Here is a 22211-nt window from a genome sequence, read left to right on the forward strand (position 1 = left end):
AGAATCCGGCTGTCGTACGTCGGTCGTATGTCTCGCCACCTCCCCCGTCTGGAATTTAATTAGTTAATTAGGGTAATTAGTTAAGCCCGACTCCCATATACGTACACGGAGCTGTAGCGTTTGTCAAGTTTCGTCTACGTATGCGGAGAAGTGCATCCCGGTCTGTAGACATTAATCATCCCCCGTTTTAGGTATAAATATCTCGCAGCCATCGCTCTTCGTTCAAGAACAATACTTTGCTCTTTGCCGCCATTTATTAATTAGTGCGCTGTTTATGCCGGCGGAATTATTACAAGTATTATTCCGCATTGGTAATGGCTTTTCTGTGTATTAGTCGACTGATGATGTACGCCGGATAATTAATTAAGAAATTGAAGAAACCGAGTCCGCGTTTGTAAACCGGCACGGACAGCGCGCGGTCGCGACGAGTCGGCCCTCACGCCACCTAGCGTTTAATCCAGGTACGCGCCACGTCGCCTTCCATCCGGTTTAATTGTCGCCGGCGCATTAAGAAACGAGTGGTGAATTTTGCATCGCCCCTGGGGGCGGCGCCGCTATCTGCCCCCGTGCAGGCATCCTCGAGCCGTTAAAAGCAAGAAAGAGAGTTAAATATTTGCGAGATGACATGAACATTTGTCAGCGAGGCTCAGCAAGTGATCAGCTTGTCGCCGTCTCCAAACAGATCCTGAAACAAGCAGCCCCTGTTCATTATGGGATTACGCCACTTTGACATTTAATTATTTAAAGTGGGTGGCGCGGAGACTGCGAAAACCCGCAACCAATTTATGTGAGAAGCCGAGGCCGGAGTTAATACCGACAGAACTGAACTCTCATTTCGGCTAAAGCTCGTACGTCACTCTCTCTCGCTCTTTCCAGGGCTAAATTAAATAAAGTCTGGCTGTATCTGATCGCTGGCCATCCAATTTACAGATCGATCACGTCGGACGTCGTTTCTTGTCGCTGCTGGCTGGCGCTTGCTGATGCCCCGAGATCCTGAGCTATATACTGACCCATGAAATATTTAACGGGTGCACAGCAATCTACGGAAGAGCGCACCACTTTGCCGGCATTAGACGAGACTCATTCCCTCTAAAAGCATTTACTCACTCTTTCGAACACGCACCCGGGGGGCAGAGGCCACGACGTGCCGCCAAAGACACCCCCGCGGACATGCAAGTCAACGCAAGACAAACAGTAGCCAAATTTTCGACGATCACTGACATACACGACGAAAAGCAGAGGTCTCAGGACTGAGCCAGCGCCTCTTATTTCCCCCTTCGCCGCCCCGACCGCCGCCTACAGAAAATCAGTTTTCCGGTTAGCGATCGCAACGCGAATTGTTAATTATCGCTTTGGTCGGGCACGCAATTACGCAGGCCAGACTCGTTTGATTGATCGGAAAGGGAGTCTAGCGGTCGGGCGGAACAAAGCTGACTTTTAATTACCTCTCAGGAGGCTTGCGTGCAATCAACTTTTGATTGAGACTAATTGTTTATCTAAAAGTGCGCCATCGACCCACACTCTCAGCATGAAAACATCAAAACATTAATTTCCGACATCCACCTGTTTACGTGGGACGTCCAACAAGCCAAGATTCGGATTCCCCTAAAAGTCTAGACCGGTTTTCGGCAAGTCGACCGACACTAAATCAAACAGAGCTTTGCGCCGGATTAATTAGCAATAAATAAAAGAAAATCGTGACAGCAGTTCGCGTGGAGAGCGGTAATCGTATAAATCTGGACCACGGGGGTTCGACGGGAGCCCGGTATGTACATGAGTTCGAGGTAATTAGAAGGCAGGATGTGCGCCCGATGGACGTAAAGTGGAGTCCGAGTCGAGAGTTTGAGTTTCTTTAGGGGGAAAACCAGAAGGGTTAGGTGTCCGGAGCCACGTGGTAGGTGTACCATGAAGCGTGGGGCGTTCGCGTCGTGGCTATCGCGTATTTTCGGGTGAAACCCGCCCCGGGCCCTTCGTGCCGCTAATCTCGGCGTGCCCTCACCTCCAACTTTCTTTATATTGGATTTGTTGCACTTCTCTTTCTGATTTATTGCCTTTTCTCTTCCGTTACACTAATCCCCGTTTTCGTAGGGCGCCGCACCACCTCGACTGTTTGCTTTGATTTCATGTTTCCTCGCTCTTGTTACAAGTTCCAATTAGAGCCAGCCACCTCTAACATAATTAGACCGGGTTTGTAACACGACCGCGTCTGCGGCGCCAATTTCGCTCGCGCCGCCAACCATCTCTTCCACCAGGACTTAACGAGGATACCGCAAACCGTTCGACGATGTCACATAATTCAATGGTCTTTGCTCGCGCTCTACCAGCGCAATTCGGCATTATTTCGTTCGGATTTTAGTCGGCGCCTCGGCGACGATTTGCCGTGCAACAGGTATCCGGGGGCGGGCGGCGGCCGGGGGTGGAATTAGACCTCCACGCTCGGCTGTGATTAATAATTGCCGCCGCCGTATTCCGGCGTGGGCAGATGGCGCTGGGGCGCCTCTCGCTAACCGAGCAGCTACCAGACGGGTGGTCATTCTTGGATTGATTGGGAATGTTTCGGTGGTGTCGTAAACCCGTCCCGCGTCCGTCAAATCCCGTCCCATTTAAAATAAATACGCGCATAAAAAAGCAATCTGCCCCGGCTCGGTAAATGTGTCCGTTTTAAATTCGCCGTCACGTTGTTACCGAACTGGCCGCTTTTCATAAAGCCATATACAGAAGAGCAGAAGAAGCAGACACGCAGACACAATGTATCCGGTTATTTTTTATATAGCGTCCAATTTTTATGCGACATTTTAAATTAAATTTGACTGCCGAGGGTTGTTCATAAAAGGGGCAATAAAGGACGTTTATGTTTATGCGACGGCGTGGAACGCCTTAAACGACTACGCTTTGATTCTTGCAGAATAGTCCGGCAAAGCCGGGCTGAAAGTAGACGTTTCCTCCGCAAATAATAATGATCCGGGTGATTTCGCATGGAAATTTAGCGGTTTGCGGGCTTTTTTTTGTCGGTGGTTGCTTATTCGCGCCATCTGGATCGTCTGGATTACGATCGGAAAGCGGAGACCGCCTCTCTGACCATTACGGATCACTAAACACCTTCATTTGCACTCACTGGGAATTTATGGCGGACTTTATGTGCGGTTAATATGTATTTTACACCTTGCTATAAAAATTGGAATGAAGTTCGGAGTAGGTGAATCATGTCTGAGCTTGTTATTGCTGCGGTTATTGGAGTAGAATGGTTGGTTCGTAGCTCTAACATCAGACTAGCCAATTTTGCTCGCTGAGCTTTACTAGCCCATAATAACCTAGTCAGTTGTCATAAAACGGCGCTTTTTCACGTCAACGGCCAATTTTTACAGCTGCATGCCCCACATGCAAAGCGCAAAGCTCATAACGCAAAATTTCGACAATTCTTGGCAAGACTTAAATTTTCGATATCGAGATTTCATGAGATTGTCATATTTTAAGTCTCCAAAGGGAATTTTCGGGATGGTGTTGTGGATGACTGCCAAATAATAAGAATAATGATGATGTGCTTTCGTACTGACTGATAACACAGAATAGTGAAACAATCACGACCGAAATGATACGTACAAACAAATAAATTAAAAAAAAAAGTTTACTGAATACGCACAAAAACTTTAAACATCACTCATTTCTCCGAGATCTTGGATAAACCAAGAACTAAAATTTTAAACATGGTTTTCGTGTCATTGTATAAAATGACAGTGTTTGTTTGTATTAGGCCAATTTTAACAATGAAGTGTCAGGAACGAATAGGACCTACTGGACAAGCAAGGAAAGAGATTAAACCGGCGCCTAAAAGGCCCAAATTTTACTTCATTTAAAAGTATACCTATAAGAATTTAGATTCAGAGACCAGCGCTCTGGTGTACCACGGTTACTGGCGCTTCTGGAAAATTCCCGATTTCCAGATGGTGCCATTGCCTCTATCCTTGATGTCTTGTCTTTGAAATAATTTCCCGGAAACTCGGATATCTTTCTATTTATTGTTTTTGAAACAAGTGGAAAAAATCTTGGGGACTGCTTTTGTTTCACATTTTTGAAGTATTATGAAGGATCTCAGGACACCTTTTCTTTTTGAAGTAGTTTAACAGAATTTCAGGGACACTTTCTACTTTGTTTTTGAAGTACTTTGAAGGAATCTCAGCTCTTGTGTTTTTTGTTTTTGAAATAGTTTGACAGAATCTCGAGGACTCCTTGTGCTTGGTTTTTGAAATAGTTTGAAAAATCTTGGAGATACCTTTTGTTTTGTTTCAGAAGTAATTTGACAGAATCTCAAGGACCCTTTGTGTCTGGTTTTTGCAGTAATTTGACAGAATGTCGGAAACTTCTTGTGTTTTGTTTTAATCTGGCTTTTGAAGAAGTTGGAAGGAATCTTGACATCACCTTTTGTTTTGTTTTTGAAGTTGTTTCAAAGAACCTCGGAAATTTCTTCTGTTTTTGAAGTAGTTTGAAAGAATCTCCGGGAATTCTTCTGTCTGGTTTTTGAAGTAGTTTGAAGGATCTCTGCGACACCTTTTGTTTGTTTTTGAAGTAGTTTAAAAAAAGCTCGATGACCCCTTGTCTCTGGTTTTTGAAGTAGTTTGATACAATCTTGGGGACATCTTGTGACTAGTTTTTGAAATAATCTGAAAAAATCTCGGGAACGCTTTTTGCTTTGTTTTTGCAGTAATTTGAAATAATATAGGAAACTTTTTGTGTTTTGTTTATGAAATAGTTTCAAAGAATCTCGAGTACTCCTTGTGTTTGGTTTTTGAAGTAGTTTGAAAGAATCTCCGGTAGTCTCTTCGTCTGGTGTTTGAAATAGTTTGAAACAATTTACGGGACTCGTTGTGACTAGTTTTTGAAGTGGTTTGAAAGAATCTTCGGGATCCATTTTGTTTTGTTTTTGAAGTAGTTTAAAAGAATCTTGGGGGACACTTTTCGGTTTGTTTTTAAAGTAATTTGAAAGAATTCCGGGGACTACTTGCTTCTCGTTTTTGAAGTGGTTGAAACAATCTAGGGAACTCCTTGTGAAAAGTTTTTGTAGTAGTTTGAAAGAATCTTGGGGATACATTTTGTTTTGTTTTTTGAAGTAATTTGAAAGAATCTCGGGGACTCATTGTGTTTTGTTTCTGAAATAGATTCAAAGAATCTCGGGGACCACTTGTGTCTGGTTTTTGAAGTTGTTCGAAAGAATCTTATTCACCTCTTGTGACAGGTTTTTGAAGTAGTTTGGCACAATCTTGAGGAATCCTTGTGACTAGTTTTTGAAGTAGTTTGAAAGAATCTCGGGGACTCATTTTGTTTGGTTTTTGACGTAGTTTAAAAGAATCTCGGGCGACACTTTTTATTTTCTTTTTGAAGTCATTTTAAAGAATCTCGGGCCCCTTGTGTTTCGTTTTTGAAATAGTTTGAAAGAATCTTGAGGATCCATTTTGTTTTGTTTTTGAAGTCTTACTTTAAAAGAATCTCGGAGGACACTTTTTGCTTTGTTTTTGAAGTAATTTGAAAGAATCTCGGGGACTACTTGCTTCTCGTTTTTGAAGTAGTTTGAAACAATCTAGGAAACTCCTTGTGACAAGTTTTTGAAGTAGTTTGAAAGAATCTTGGGGGATACATTTTGTTTTGTTTTTGAAACAGATTCAAAGAATTTCGGGGACCCCTTGTGTCTGGTTTTTGAAGTAGTTCGAAAGAATCTTAGGCACCTCTTGTGTCAGGTTTTTGAAGTAGTTTGACACAATCTTGGGGAATCCTTGTGACTAGTTTTCGAAATAGTTTGAAAGAATCTCGGGGACTCCTTTTGTTTAGTTTACTTATTTACGTATTCTAATTGTATATTGTATGTTTAATGTGTGTAGGTATGATTTAGAATCGTTTTAGTATCAGGGTTAGCCTGCATTCTAACTTTTTGTACGCTGCTCTAGTTGTGCAATAAACTTATTCTTAATTCTTAATTCTTCTTAGTTTTTGAAGTAGTTTAAAAGAATCTCGGGCGACACTTTTTATTTTCTTTTTGAACTAATTTTAAAGAATCTCGTGCCCCTTGTGTTTCGTTTTTCAAATAGTTTGAAAGAATCTTAGGTACTTCTTGTGTCTGGTTTTTGAAGTTGTTTGACACAATTTTTGGGAATCCTTGTGACTAGTATTTGAAGTAGTTTGAAAGAATCTCGGGAACTCCTTTTGTTTGGTTTTTGAAGTAGTTTAAAAGAATCTCGGGCGACACTTTTTATTTTCTTTTTTGAAGTAATTTTAAAGAATCACGGGCCCCTTGTGTTTCGTTTTTGAAATAATTTGAAAGAATCTTAGGTACTTCTTGGGTCTGGTTTTTGAAGTAGTTTGACACAATCTTGGGAACTCCTTTGTGACTAGTTTTTGAAGTAGTTTGAAAGAATCTCGGGGACACCTTTTGTTTTTGAAGTAGTTTAAAAGAATCTAAGGGACACTTTCCGCTTTGTTTTTGAAGTAACTTGAAGGTATCTCGGGGACTCCTTTTGTTTTGGCTTTGAAGTTGTTTCACAGAATCTCGGTGACCCCTTTTATTTTGTTTTTAAAGTAGTTTGACAGAATTTCGGGGAGCCTTTGTGTCTGGTTTTTAAAGTAGTTTGACAGAATCTCGGGGAGCTTTTGTGTCTGGTTTTTGCAGTAATTTGACAGAATGTCGGAAACTTCTTGTGTTTTGTTTTAATCTGGTTTTTGAAGTAGTTGGAAGGAATCTTGAGGACCTCTTTTGTTTTGTTTTTAAACTTGTTTTAAAGAACATAGGAAATTTCTTTTATTTTTGAAGTAGTTTGGAAGGAACTGGGGGAGTCCTTGTATTTGATTTTTGAAGTACTTTGAAAGAATCTCGGGTACTCCTTGTGTCTGGTTTTTGAAGTAGTTTCAAGGATCTCTGCGACACCTTTTGTTTGTTTTTGATGTAGTTTAAAGAAACCTCGATGAGCCCTTGTCTCTGGTTTTTGAAGTAGTTTCATACAATCTTGGGCACCTCTTATGACAAGTTTTTAAAATAATTTGAAAAAATCTCGGAGACCCTTTTTGTTTTGTTTTTCAAGTAGTTTAAAAGAATCGCAGAAGATACTTTTTGCTTTGTTTATGCAGTAATTTGAAATAATATTGGGGACTCCTTGTGTTTTGTTTTTGAAATAGTTTCAAAGAATCTGGGGGGACACTTTTTCCTTTGTTTTTAAAGTGATTTGGAAGAAGCTCGAGAAATCCTTTTTTTTTGTTTTTGAAGTTGTTTCAAAAATCTCTTGTGTCTGGTTTCTGAAGTAAGTAATTTGAAAAAGTCTTGGGGACTATTTGCTTCTCGTTGTTGAAGTAGTTTGAAATAATCTAGGGAACTTCTTGTGACTGGTTTTTGAAATAGTTTGAAAAAATCTTGGGGATCCATTTTGTTTTATTTTTGAAGTCTTAGTTTAAAAGAATCTCGGAGGACACTTTTTGTTTTGTTTTTGAAATAATTTGAAAGAATCTCGGGGACTACTTACTTCTCGTTTTTGAAGTAGTTTGAAACAATCTAGGGAACTACTTGTGACAAGTTTCTGAAGTAGTTTGAAAGAATGTTGTGGATCCTTTTTGTTTTGTTTTTGAAGTAATTTGAAAGAATCTCGGGGACTCTTTGTGTTTAGTTTTTGAAATAGTTTCAAAGAATCTCGGGAAACCTTTGTGTCTGGTTTTTGAAGTAGTTCGAAAGAATCTTAGGCACCTCTCGTGTCAGGTTTTTGAAGTAGATTGACACAATCTTGGGGACTCCTTGTGACAAGTTTTTGAAGTAGTTTGAAACAATCTGGGGAACTCCTTGTGACAAGTTTTTGAAATAGTTTGAAAGAATCTTGGGGATCCATTTTGTTTTGTTTTTGAAGTAATTTGAAAGAATCTCGGGAACTCTTTGTGTTTTGTTTTTGAAATAGTTTCAAAGAATCTCGGGGACCCCTTGTGTCTGGTTTTTGAAGTAGTTCGAAAGAATCTTAGGTACTTCTTGTGCCTGGTTTTTGAAGTAATTTGACACAATCTTGGGGACTCTTTGTGACTAGTTTTTGAAGTAGTTTGAAAGAATCTCGGGGACTCCTTTTGTTTGGTTTTTGAAATAGTTTAAAAGATCTCAGGGCCCCTTTTTTTTAGGTAATTTGAAGGAACCTTGGGGATTCCTTGTCTTGTTTTTGGAGTAATTTGAAACAGTGTCGAGAACCCCTTGCGTTTTATTTATGCCGTTGTTTAAAAGAATCTCAGAGACCACTTTTGTTTTGTTTTTGCACTATGCAGTTTCAAAGAATCTTGAGAACCACTTTTGTTTGTTTTTTGAAGTTTTTTAAAAGAATCTGGAGGACTACTTGAATTTTATTTTTGAAGCAGCTTGATAGAATCTCAGGGGCTCTTTTTGTTGGGTACTTATTGTGTCTGGTTTTTGAAGTAGTTTCAAACAATCTTCGGGATTCCTTGTGACTAATTTTTAAAGTAGTTGGAAAAAATCTCGGGGATTTATTTTATTTTGTTTTTGAAGTAGTTTAAAAAAATCTAGGGGGACAATTTTTGCTTTGTTTTTGAAATAAGTTGAAAAAATCTCGGGGACCCCTTGTGTCTGGCTTTTGAAGTATTTTGGAAGAATCGCGGGGACTCCTTGTGCCTGGTTTTTGAAGTAGTGTGAAAGAATCTCGGCTACTATTTTTGTTTGGTTTTTCAAGTAATTTGAAGGAATCTCGGGGACTCCTTGTGTCTGGTGTTAGAAGTATTTTGAAAGAATCTCGGGGACTCTTCATGTCTGGTTTCTGAAGTAGTATGAATGATCTCGTTGCTTTGTTTTTGAAGTAATCTTAATAGTCGGTTTACATTATGGGATTTTGTATAGGATTTACTTAAAAATTTTTTTTATGAAACGTCTTAACGTGAAATGTAACTCTTTATATTATGTAATTAGTCCCAAGAAAACCCTCCTAAGTAAAATCATAAGGATATTCTCAAAAAAGACAGTAGTCTTATCCTGAATTTTAAATTTACCGCCGGTTCTGCTCAGCGGCTGTTATTTTGTGAGGTTAGAAATTAAAAAAAAACTTCAATAATTTGTGTTTTGGTTCATGTTGTTTCAACATGTTGAGCACTGTCGATTTACTCCTAAATATATTATACATATTAAGAAAAACAAACCTTTACTATGCACAATGTTGAAGTGACGTCATCACATTATTGGTGGAGTTGATTAGACAAATTCTGGTTAGCGTTTTACCATCTAGATGATATTCCTAATTTAAGTACACGGCAGACAGACGGACAGACAGACAGACAAACGGAAACGGTAGACCTCTTTCTTCGTACTCTAGGGCTAAGGTCAGGAAAACGTAAAAGTAGAGAGTTTTCCGACGAACTCGATTACAATACTACGATTTATTTGTGAAAATTTTTGGATGACATCTAAATGTCATTACGTGAGATAATTACACCATCTACCGAATCGACCACTTGGAGACCGCATAAATCACCGGAGCTTTCCAATTAGCTCGGCGTTTTCTATCGCGCCAATCGCAGGAATCGTCCTTTCGCAGGATAACCATAAACGGCATCGAAACTTCCCGCCGGTATGAAATAACAAACAGTGACACGGCTACAGGTGACAGCCTATAAAATCAACACACAAGGCCGGGTTGGAAACCCTATGCGCGAACGGGGATAATGGGAGATTGAATAAGAACGTAAGTCGGGATGTAGCGTTGCAGCTGCTGGAGACAGCAGGATAACGGGACAAATAGACGGCCCGAGCGGGACCCGAGACGAGCTTTCAATATCGCTCGCAAATCCGCAAAGACAACTTAAAGCGCCGACATTATGACGAAAAAAGAAAATTAGCACAGGTCTCGTCTCACAAGACTCAGTTCGCGTTTTTGAACGCGCAGGTGTTCGCGCCAAGTCGGGCGCTCCTCAGGGGCCGGCTCCGCGTCCGCCCTTCTTGTCCAACTATGCGAGCGATCTACCGCTCCCCGTCGTGCGTGCTCCGCGGCCATCTTCCCGCATTCCTCCTGGTGACGATCTCGATCGCTCCGACAGTCCTCGTACGACCGTCCCGGCACGAAGTCTTCTTCTTTTTTGCTGGACGCGCGCGTGCCATCTCCCATTTTAGCCCGCTCGCCGCCGTTTAGCGGTCAAAGCTCGACACGTCCGAGGACCAAACGCGGCCGCTTTGTCGGTCATCTCTTATATGGAAGGTCGTTTCCGAGAACTAATAAAGCCGTCCGGTAATTGACTGACAATTACGCGTGTTTTATAGTCGTGGCCGATTTATGGCCGAGGCCTTTCGGTATCCGAGTCTAAAAACGCATCTGTCAATAATTCGCGTCGCTGCGATATAATCGCGATCGGGAAACAACAATGGAGGCAATCCATATTCGGGTTCTAATTAAAGCGTCGATGTCGAGCCGGAATATATAATGAAGTCGGGTCGAAGGATCGCAACACCCTTGCAGAAACCAAATGAAGCCGATTAAACTGTTCGCGCTCAAAAAGTCCACTCCTGGCTGCACCGGAACCGAATTAACGATGCCACTTGCTTCCGCAATTACGACAGGAGGAAAACGGGACGGGGTGGCACAACGTAGGTCCCCCAATTTCTTTCTTTATTTATTTCTTAATGGCGGACTGTGTTCTACTACACTAAAAAAATATAATTGTATTCATCGATTAGTTGTAGATATGTACCGTGGTTTATTTTGCGTTTTGGCGTCCAAAATTTCGCCGTTTCATCCGCAGTTTTCGCGCCACGACGCTCGGTTTTTAATTAAAATTTTAATAATCTGCGCCCGATCGACAGCCAAACAAAACTAAAAACGGCGTCGCCGTCACTCCTCCATTTTTATTTCCCCGTTGCCTTGTGATTAATTTAAAATCGCGAAGCCCCTCGAAAAATCCAATTTTCCCGACTTAGAGGTCTCATATTTGCACTAAAGTCCTACAATATACGGCTTTGGCTCAACATAAATAACCCACTTGCTTCGATCCTGCAGGTATCAGTTGACCATTACCGTGAATCATAACCCAATTAGCTAAAATTATGGTGTTGCAAGTAAGGGGGTCGAATGTGCCCACTTTCGCAGATTAGCTCGACAACCCCTAGACTCGGGCAGGGGCACGTTTCGGTCATTCCTCGTCATAAAGTGCAGTGCACAGGGACCGATAAGGAATCTACTTCGCTGAACACACAGCATTATCGTGTCGACGATAAATATACCGCCCTCCAGTATGATAAACATTACGATTTTCGCTTTGGCGACTTTCCCGATGCATGCACAAATCCGACAAATGCCAAATGCGATCCGCGACGGTTATGGCCTCGTTAGCGATGGCGAAATGGGGAGTTTGCGATTTCGATTTAAATTAATTTTCGAAAAGGCCGCCCCCGACGCTGCCAATAAAGAGACGTCGTGTTTCGTTTATGGATCGTTATGACGACGGGCACAAGAGAACGAACTTTGCATAATGGCGGGAACAGCACGGGATATGCTTTATGGGGACATCAATTAATTTCCGAAATTACGGGACGCCACTGGACACCAGCAGGCGCAAGAGCGGCGCGAAACACAAGCGAATCCATCGCTGATCCTAATTCCAACCGTATGGAATTCCGAGATTCTTTCAAACTACTTCAAAAACCATACATACGGAGTCCCCGAGATTCTATCAAACTACATTAAAAACCACACAAAAGGAGAATTCGAGACTCTTTCCAACTCTTACTTCAAAAACTAGATAAAAAGAGTTCCCGAAATTCTTTCTAATTGCTTCAAAAACCAGAGACAAGGAGTCCACAAGATTCTTTCAAACTACTTCGAAAAGTAGACACAATGGGTCCCGAGATTCTTTCAAACTGCTTGTAAAACCAGACACAAGGAGTCCCTAAGATTCTTTCAAACTATTTCAAAAGCCAGACACAAGTAGTAGCCGAGATTCTTTCAAACTACTTCAAAAACCAGACACAAAGAGTTCCCGAGATTCTTTCAAACTACTTCAAAAACCAGACTCAAATAGTAGCCAAGATTCTTTCAAACTACTTCAAAAACCAGATACAAAGAGTCGCCGAGATTCTTTCAAAATACTTCCAAAACCAGGCACAAGGGGTCCTCGAGATTCTTTCAAACTACTTCGAAAACCAGACACAAAGAGTCTCCGAGATCCTTTCAAACTTCTTCAAAAACCAGGCACAAATAGTAACCGAGATTCTTTCAAACCACTTCAAAAACCAGTCACAAGGAGTCCCCGAGATTCTTCCAAAATACTTCAAAAGCCAGACACAAGGGGTGCCCGAGATTCTTTCAAAATACTTCAAAAACCAAACACAAGGAGTACCCGAGATTCTTTTAAAATCTATTTCAAAAACAAAACACAAGGAGTCCCCGATATTATTTCAAATTACTGCAAAAACTAAGCAAAAAGTGTGTCCCGCGATTCTTTTAAACTACTTAAAAAACACGAGATTTTTTCAAATTATTTCAAAAACTAGTTACAAGATGTCCCCAAGATTGTATCAGACTACTTCAAAAACCAGAGACAATGGGTCATCGAGTTTTTTTAACTACTTCAAAAACAAACAAAAGGTGTCGCAGAGATCCTTCAACTACTTCAAAAACCAGACACAAGGAGTCCCCGAGATTCTTTCAAAACACTTCAAAAACCAAACACAAGGAGTACCCGAGATCCTTTTAAAATCTATTTCAAAAACAAAACACAAGGAGTCCCAGATATTATTTCAAATTACTGCAAAAACAAAGCAAAAAGTGTGTACAGCGATTCTTTTAAACTACTTAAAAAACACGAGATTTTTTCAAATTAATTCAAAAACTACAAGATGTTCCCAAGATTGTATCAAACTACTTCAAAAACCAGAGACAAGGGGTCATCGAGTTTTTTTTAACTACTTCAAAAACAAACAAAAGCTGTCGCAGAGATCCTTCAAACTACTTCAAAAACCAGACACAAGGACTATCCGAGATTCTTTCAAAGTACTTCAAAAATCAAATACAAGGAGTCCCCCAGATTGTTTCAAAGTACTTCAAAAATAAAATAAATTTCCGATGTTCTTCGAAACAACTTTAAAAACAAAACAAAAGAGATCCTCAAGATTACTTCCAACTACTTCAAAAACCAGATTAAAACAAAACACAAGAGGTATCCGATATTGTTAAGGTCGGTTTACATGATGCGATTTTTCTTAGGAAATTTCTTAAGCAAATTCCTTATGAATTTCTTGTGTTTACTTAGGAATGAACACTATGGTCAATATTCGAGTTTTGGGGTTAAAAGTGTTGTGTAATTACTTGTGATAATAATGAATTTTTTATAATAATAATATATTTTTTTAAATTGTCCCCAAGGTTCTTTAATCATCCTTTAAAGAATAAAACAAATTTGAATTTTGCAATTAAGCTCCGCCCCTCGGTCTGACAACAAATGAAAAATTCGTCACAATTGAATTGGGCGGGTGGGTGGGGCTTATTTAATCAAGGTTTCTTTATCTTAATTTGCATTAGTCTTCCTTCAATAACATGATATTTAAAACGCTGGGGGCCCCGAAATTGCGTCATAATAATTTAAAATAGACATCCGTGGGCCTTGAGACTGTGTCATATATATTTTAAAATTGACACACGTGGCCTTGAGCTTGTGTCAATTATTTAAAATTGACTTTTGTGGCCCCCGAGATTCCTTCATAATTCTGTTAAAAAAAGACACTTGAGACCCCCAAGGTTCTTTAATAATTTTTTTAAAGAACAAAACAAATATGAATTTTGCAATTAAGCTCCGCCCCTCGATCTGACAACAAATGAAAAATTCGTCACAATAGAGTTGGGCGGGTGGGTGGGGCTTATTTAATCAAGGTTTCTCTATCTTAATATGTATTAGTTTTCTTTGAATAACACGATATTTAAAGCATCAGGGGCCCCGAAATTAGGTCATAATATTTTAAAAAAGACATTCGTGGCCCTTGAGATTGTGTCATAAATAATTTAAAATTGACACACGTGGCCTTGAGATTGTGTCAATCATTTAAAATAGACATTTGTGGTCCCCGAGATTCCTTCATAATTCTCTTAAATAAAGACACTTGAGACCCCCAAGTTTCTTTAATAATCTTTTAAAAGAATAAAACAAACATGAATTTTGCAAATAAGCTCCGCCCCTCGATCTGACAACAAATGAAAAATTCGTCACAATTGAGTTGGGCGGGTGGGTGGGGCTTATTTAATCAAGGTTTCTCTTTCTTAATATGTATTAGTTTTCTTTAAATAACACGATATTTAAAGCATTGAGGGCCCCGAAATTGCGTCATAATAATTTAAAATTGACATCCGTGGCCCTTGAGATTGTGTCATATATATTTCAAAATTGACACAGGTGGCCTTGAGATTGTGTCAATTATTTAAAATAGACTTTTGTGGCCCCCGAGATTCCTTCATAATTCTGTTAAAAAAAGACACTTGAGACCCCCAAGATTCTTTAATAATTTTTTTTAAAGAATAAAACAAATATGAATTTTGCAATTAAGCTCCGCCCCTCGATCTGACAACAAATGAAAAATTCGTCACAATTGAGATGGGCGGGTGGGTGGGGCTTAATTAATCAAGGTTTTTCTTTCTTAATACGTATTAGTTTTCTTTGAACAACACGATACTTTAAGCATTGGGGCCTCCGAAATTGTCTCATAATAATTTGAAATAGACATTCGTGGCCCTCGAGATTGTGTCATAAATATTTTAAAATTGACACACGTGGCCTTGAAATTGTGTCAACCATTCGAAATCGACACTTGTGGCCCCCGAGATTCCTTCAGAATCCTCTTAAAAAAGACACTCCGAACTCCAAGATTCCTTAATAATCTTTTTAAAGAATCAAACAAATATGAATTTTGCAATTAAGCTCCGCCCCTCGATCTGACAACAAATGAAAAATTCGTCACAATTGAAATGGGCGGGTGGGTGGGGCTTATTTAATCAAGGTTTCTCTATCTTAATATGTATTAGTTTTCTTTCAATAACAAGATATTTAAAGCATTGAGGGCCCCGAAATTGCGTCATAATAATTTAAAATTGACATCCGTGGCCCTTGAGATTGTGTCATATATATTTCAAAATGGACACACGTGGCCTTGAGATTGTGTCAATTATTTAAAATAGACTTTTGTGGCCCCCGAGATTCCTTCATAATTCTGTTAAAAAAAGACACTTGAGACCCCCAAGGTTCTTTAATAATTATTTTAAAGAACCAAACAAATATGAATTTTGCAATTAAGCTCCGCCCCTCGATCTGACAACAAATGAAAAATTCGTCACAATAGAGTTGGGCGGGTGGGTGGGGCTTATTTAATCAAGGTTTCTCTATCTTAATATGTATTAGTTTTCTTTGAATAACACGATATTTAAAGCATCAGGGGCCCCGAAATTAGGTCATAATATTTTAAAAAAGACATTCGTGGGTCGTGGCCCTTGAGATTGTGTCATAAATAATTTAAAATTGACACACGTGGCCTTGAGATTGTGTCAATCATTTAAAATAGACATTTGTGGTCCCCGAGATTCCTTCATAATTCTCTTAAATAAAGACACTTGAGACCCCCAAGTTTCTTTAATAATCTTTTTAAAGAATAAAACAAACATGAATTTTGCAAATAAGCTCCGCCCCTCGATCTGACAACAAATGAAAAATTCGTCACAATAGAGTTGGGCGGGTGGGTGGGGCTTATTTAATCAATGTTTCTCTTTCTTAATATGTATTAGTTTTCTTTCAATAACACGATATTTAAAGCATTGAGGGCCCCGAAATTGCGTCATAATAATTTAAAATAGACATCCGTGGCCCTTGAGATTGTGTCATATATATTTCAAAATTGGCACACGTGGCTTTGAGATTGTGTCAATGATTTAAAATAGAGGACTTTTGTGGTCCCCGAGATTCCTTCATAATTCTGTTAAAAAAGACACTTGAGTCTCCCAAGGTTCTTTAATAATTTTTTTAAAGAACAAAACAAATATAAATTTTGCAATTAAGCTCCGCTCCTCGATCTGACAACAAATGAAAGATTCGTCACAATTGAGATGGGCGGGTGGGTGGGGCTTAATTAATCAAGGTTTCTCTTTCGAAATATGTATTAGTTTTCTTTGAATAACACGATATTTAAAACATTAGACGCCCCGAAAGTGTGTCATAATAATTTAAAAAAGACATTCGTGGCTCTCGAGATTGTGTCATAATTATTTTAAAATTGACAGATGTGGATTTGAGATTGTGTCAATCATTTAAGATAGACACTTGTGGCCCCCGAGATTCTTTCATAATCCTCTTAAAAACGACACTCAGGACTCAAAAGATTCTTTAATAATCTTTTTAAAGCATGAAACAAATATTAATTTTGCAATTAAGCTCCGCCCCTCGATCTGACAACAAATGAAAAATTCGTTACAATTGAGAAGGGCGGGTGGGTGGGGCTTCATTAATCAAGTTTTTTTTTCTTAATATGTAGACAGTTTCCTTTCAACAACACGATCCTTAAAAGATTTGGGCCCCCGAAATTGTGTCATAATTATTTTGAAATTGAGACATGTGGCGTCGAGATTGTATCAGTCATTTAAGATAGACGCTTGTGGCCCCCGAGATTCCTTCAGAATTGTCTTAAAAGAGACACTAGAAGTTTCTTTAATAATTTTTTTAAAGAGTCAAACAAGAATGTATTTGGCAATTAAGCTCCGCCCCCTCGATCTGACAACAAATGAAAAATTCGTCACAATTGAGAAGGGTGGGTGGGTGGGGTCTAATTAATCAAGGTTTCTTTTTCTTAATATGTATATAGTTTTCTTTCAACAACACGATACTTAAAGAATAATGTAATCATGGTTTGAAAAACCAGCCTTTGGACTTTTAGGTTTAAACAAATTCCTTGTTGAAAATGTTTTACGCAAAGAATAAATATCTATGTATTTTCAGGGAAAAAAATAATCAAATTCTGCGAATTTTCGAAAAAGTTATGTTCTAATGTACATCAGAGGTCAAGAAAGTTCAGTCGAAATAACTTTCGTCCAGTTTTTGGTTCGGCGTGCTTCGGAACTCACAACGAATACGAATTAGAGTCGGTCAAATGAGGCTGTTACGACACTCTCGTCGGCGATCGCTCGGGAAGTAAAAAAGCGCGAAACTAATTGGAAACAGCTCGTCGTGACGTATTTAAATCGCGTTTGCTGTCTGGTATGAATGTAAATAAATCTCCCTGTGTATATTGACAGGGACGTCGCTGGAGTAAAGCTCGAGGGTTCGCTCGACGCCAACCTATTACTGCGCCTCGCCTTATCTTAATTAGATCGCTTGCAGAATGAAAAGAATCCATATTTTCGATTTAATTTGAACTAATTTACATCCTTAAATTGAAAACTGTATCTCGCTAAAGAAGCGACTATATACCACTCAGATTTTTCAAATTCTTATACAAACTTAGTCAACCGAAAGAAAGTAATTTTAGAGCATATTCAATTTCCATGCACTCTCTCTTCTGATTAAGAGATTTTTCATTTCGACGGATATCTCATCGTAATAAATACGTCGTTACGAGGGCGGAGGGCGCGTTCGGCGCGCCGCGCCGCGGGGGTGGAGATTGACAAATCGGGCCGAATTTGACTGCGCGACGGCAGCTACGCTGTCCAGAATCGCGATTACAGCCACCTCTGTTTGCAAATGAAAGCCGCAACGTCCAATTTCCTTGGAAGGATTAAAAGGATGGACGAAAGCGCATTTCGCGGTGACTGCAGGCTATCATCTATATATCTGCCGGGGGCACACCGTCCCCGCGGACCGCCACCATCTTAATTGAACTGGACCGGTCCGGCGAACCGCCGCCAGATCGGATGGAGATGGCATGAAAAATGATCGGCCTAAAGAGAATGAAAAAGGGAAATATAAAAGATTTTCTCAATTTCCTTCCAGAAATTATACTCAAAGAAAAAGCTATTTGCTGTTCACTCGGTTATATGTCGTACTGGCTTACATTCCACTCTTGGGGTTAGCCGGCTGCTTATTGGGCCGCCGAACGCTGACCGACTGCTCCTCGGATGCTATTTATTTTATGTAATGTATAATGCACTGCATTACATTTTTCATCCGGGTGGACAAAGCCGACGGATGCTGCAGGTGATTGTGCGAAGAAAAATGGACGAGAGCGGCTCTCGCAGGAGTTGCGGCCGGAAGGGTTTACCTGCAAAGAAAAGAATTTTTTAAATTGGATCCTAAGTGGTGAAGTTAGGGATTAAATTTCACCCCAGGTATAGGCGCTAGGGACACTACTACCACTAAAAAAATTGGTCTAAAGAGTTTAGACAGTACTTCCCTCACTGTCGGAAACTTGACGACTGCATGCCTATTGTGTTTTTTTTCTCATTACATTTTTGTAGTGGGAATTTAAAAAAAAATTGCGATGACGTCATCAACATTTTTGCAAGGACACGTATATCAGTTGGGATAGACGTAGTGTAATACTAAGAATAAAATTATTATATTCTCAAATTTTCGGGAAAATGAATTGGGTCGTTTTGAATATTGATTTGTAATAATCAATAAAATAACGAAACAATTTACTCACGTATACGTATCAGAGGCAACTGAAAATCGTGTATGTATAAACATTCTTAATTTAAGATGACAGGCGTAACAGCATACGTGAGAGTCAAACAGAGAAACTGTAAACAAAACGACCATCGGTTTTATTGCTTCGACTTCCGCTTATTATATAAAACATTGAGTTTTATTTTAATTCTTGACGGCGAAATTCACAATTGGTTGATTATAAACATGTCTATTTCACATTCGCGGAACCAAGTGAGCGCATAAAACAAATGCAGGTCTGTAATGTTAAAGTCGATGTAAATAAGCGTGCTACCCTTATGTTTCAACCGAGTTTTTCCTTTAACAAATTTTGTGTCTACCAAATTGGGTTGGTTGGGGTGCAATACTAATAATAAGTGTTGCCTTTAATTTAATCAATAAAATAAATTGACTTCATTAATTTTTTTGAACCACCTCTTAAGAAAATCTAAAAAATATGAATGGAATGATAAATCACAAGTACAAACTCATCATATTTTTTGCATTTTAGATAGGATTTATTCAGCAAAATTTAAGGGTGACGTCATCAATTTTTTTAGGAGGGATGAACAAATACATTTTGAACAAAAGTTTACCATGCTTATAATAACTTTAAAATATTCCCAAGATTTCAAAGCATTCGGTTTTGTAATTCCTGATTAAATCGATAAAATAAATTCAAGCCTTCATTAATTTTTTTGAGTCACCCTGCATATGCAAATCCAAAAATATGAATGGAATGATAAATCACAAGTACAGACTCATCATATTTTGTACATTTTAGATACGATTTATTCGGCAAACTTTTGAGCTGACGTCATCAGTTTTTTGTAGAAGATAACCAAATATATTTTGACTAAAAATTTATTATGCTCTTTATAACCTTAAAACATCTGCAAGATTTCAAAGCATTCGGTTTTGTAGTTCCTGATTAAATCAATAAAATAAATTTACGCATTCATTATTTTTTTTGAGTCACCCTGTATATGCAAATCGAAAAAATTTGAATGGAATGATAAATCACAAGAAGAGACTCACCATATTTTGTACATTTTAGATAGGATTTATTCAGCAAAATTTTGTGGTGACGTCATAAATTTTTTAGGGGGGACGACCAAATACGTTTAGATCAAAAATTTACCATGCTTATGATAATTTTAAAATATCTTCAAGATTTCGAAGCATTCGGTTTTGTAGTTCCTGAGTAAATCAGTAAAATAAATTTACGCTTTCATTTATTTTCTTGAATCACCCTGTATATGCAAATCCAAAAAATATGAATGGGGTGATAGATCACAAGTACAGACTGATCATATTTTGTACATTTTAGATATGATTTATTCGGCAAATTTTCGAGCTGACGTCATCAAGTTTTTGGAGGGGATGAGCAAATATATTTTGACTAAACATTTATTATGCTCTTTATAACCTTAAAACATGTGCAAGATGTCAGAGCATTCCGTTTTGTAGTTCCTGATTAAATCAATAAAATATATTTACGCATTCATTAATTTTTTTGAGTCACTCTGTATATGCAAATCCAAAAAATATTAATGGAGTGATAAATGACAAGTACAGGCTCATCATATTTTGTACATTTTAGATATGATTTATGCCACAAACTTTTGAGCTGACGTCATCAAGTTTTTGGAGGGGATAAGCAAATATTTTTTGACTAAAGATTTATGATGCTCTTTATAGCCTTAAAACATCTGCAACATTTCAAAGCATTCTGGTTAGCAGATTAAAAATTAAATTTCAAAATGTTGTTTTATAATTTTGATTTTTTTTCCAAAATCTGGACGTTTCGGGTGAAAAGTCGATTCAGAGTTGTAAACTACATGTGTAGGACTATGTTATTTTATACAATTGAAAACCCATTTACTATGTACAATTTTGAAGTGACGTCATCGCATTAGTGGTGGGGATGATTAGACAAATTTTGGTTAGCGTTTTACCATCTACATGATATTCTTAATATAAGTACAAAATTTCACAACAATCGGTCGAGTACTTTCGGAGATTATCTGTCTAATAAAAATCCGGGGGCAGACGGACAGACGGACAGACGGACGGACAGACGGACGGACAGACGGACGGACAGACGGAAATGGGAGACCTATTTCTTCGTCTTCTAGGGGTCATGAAAGATCGAGAAAACGTAAAAATAGAGAGTCGGCTGACGGACTCGATTACAATACTTCCTTTGCTTACGCTCGGGAAGTAAAAATTGACCCCTTTTGAAAATTGGCGCGTTTTTCCCATATCAGTAAATTCGTTCCGCCCAACATTGCTAATGTGTACTTATAATTTATTCACGCAGACAAAAAGCGATAAAAGCAACACAAACATGGCAATTTGAATAAAAACCCTGTAGTGTTATCATTTAAAAATATTGCCCGTATATCAACAAAATTCCATTTAGCAGCATTTTTTTAATTACCTCAAGATAAACATATGCAAAACTACGTTGGAAGTTTACGACCGAACTTGGCGCTGGCTAATTTCCAGAGTTCATTTTTGAAAATAACTCCAATAGAACACCGCACCACGAATTAATTAAATTTGGATTTTAATTGCCCTTTCACCAGCTTACGTATAATTTAATTTAATAAATGTACAATACGTTGGTGTTTGTTTGCGCGTATTTGTTCGGGTTTATTTGTGAATCTAATCACGTTATTACTGCGTTATTAATATTCAGTCAAGCATGGTACTGTGAAATGTAATTGTCGGTGCGTTTTTGTGTTCGATAAACCGTCTTTATTGTCGATGCTATCGGCTAATTAAAAAACGGCTGCCAATTTGCGAGCGGCGAAATTCCTTGGCCTCTGAAGCAAAACCGATTTTTCCTGCAAAATCGGCATTTTTACGAATCGCTGAATGGGAACTTTTGTCTCTGAAATTTTTGTCTGAATTCAGTTTCATGACGCCGCCAGTTTAAAAATTGAAATGAACGACGGAGTTAATTGTCTGTTACCTTGTAAGTTTTTCGGTTATTAAAAGTCAACCTTGTCGATATTCATATGATACAGGTTTTTAAGCTGGCCATTTCTGGAAAAACGAGTGGAGAATGAATCAAGAATAAGTTTCAACGAACATTCATTCAAGAATTTTTAATTCCCGAGCTTTATTTTTTCTTTTTTTTTACTTTTCAATTCTTGGACTTTTAAAAGTTTTACTTCGTTATTTAGGATATGTTTCACTTGGTAATTTCTTAGAGAAAAATGAGAATTGCAATTAAGCTTCACCCCTCGGCTCACGACAAATAAAAAAAATCATCACAATTGAGATAGGGTGGGTGGTCGGGGCTAATATTTTGCCTTTTTTTTTTCTTAACATATGTAGTCTTTTTTGCACAACAAGAAACTTAAAACATGTTTAAAATTTTATATTTTGCATTTTTTCTGGAAAAACGAGTGAAGAGAATATTTTTTTTTCTTTTAAATTTTACGTTTTTCGATTGTTCGATTTCTAGTTTTTTGTTTTTAAAGACATCAATTTTGCTGTTCTCCGATTTTTCGATTATTCCGTTTTTGGAATTTTTTACTTTCCTAATTTTTAATTTTCGATTATTCAATTTTTTTGTTTGCGATTTT

General features: G+C 38.4%; 1 protein-coding gene across 5 annotated transcripts in view; it reads right to left on the reverse strand.

The window, feature by feature from the left end:
• LOC135140865 (LIM domain only protein 3-like) overlaps positions 1 to 22211 on the reverse strand; it is a 228676-nt gene that overhangs the window by 148324 nt on the left and 58141 nt on the right. Inside the window, exon 2 of one of the 5 annotated variants that reach the window (XM_064071586.1) lies at positions 18020 to 18226. The exons of the other annotated variants lie outside the window; for them this stretch is intronic. The gene's annotated coding sequence lies outside the window, so the exon portion shown is untranslated. The remainder of the gene's footprint in view (positions 1 to 18019; positions 18227 to 22211) is intronic. 5 annotated transcript variants of the gene reach the window in all.

Source organism: Zophobas morio, unplaced genomic scaffold (assembly GCF_036711695.1).
Source record: "Zophobas morio isolate AGI-343-1 ecotype UQ-CSIRO unplaced genomic scaffold, CSIRO_AGI_Zmor_V1 ptg000041l, whole genome shotgun sequence".
Classification (NCBI taxonomy): Eukaryota; Metazoa; Arthropoda; class Insecta; order Coleoptera; family Tenebrionidae; genus Zophobas; species Zophobas morio.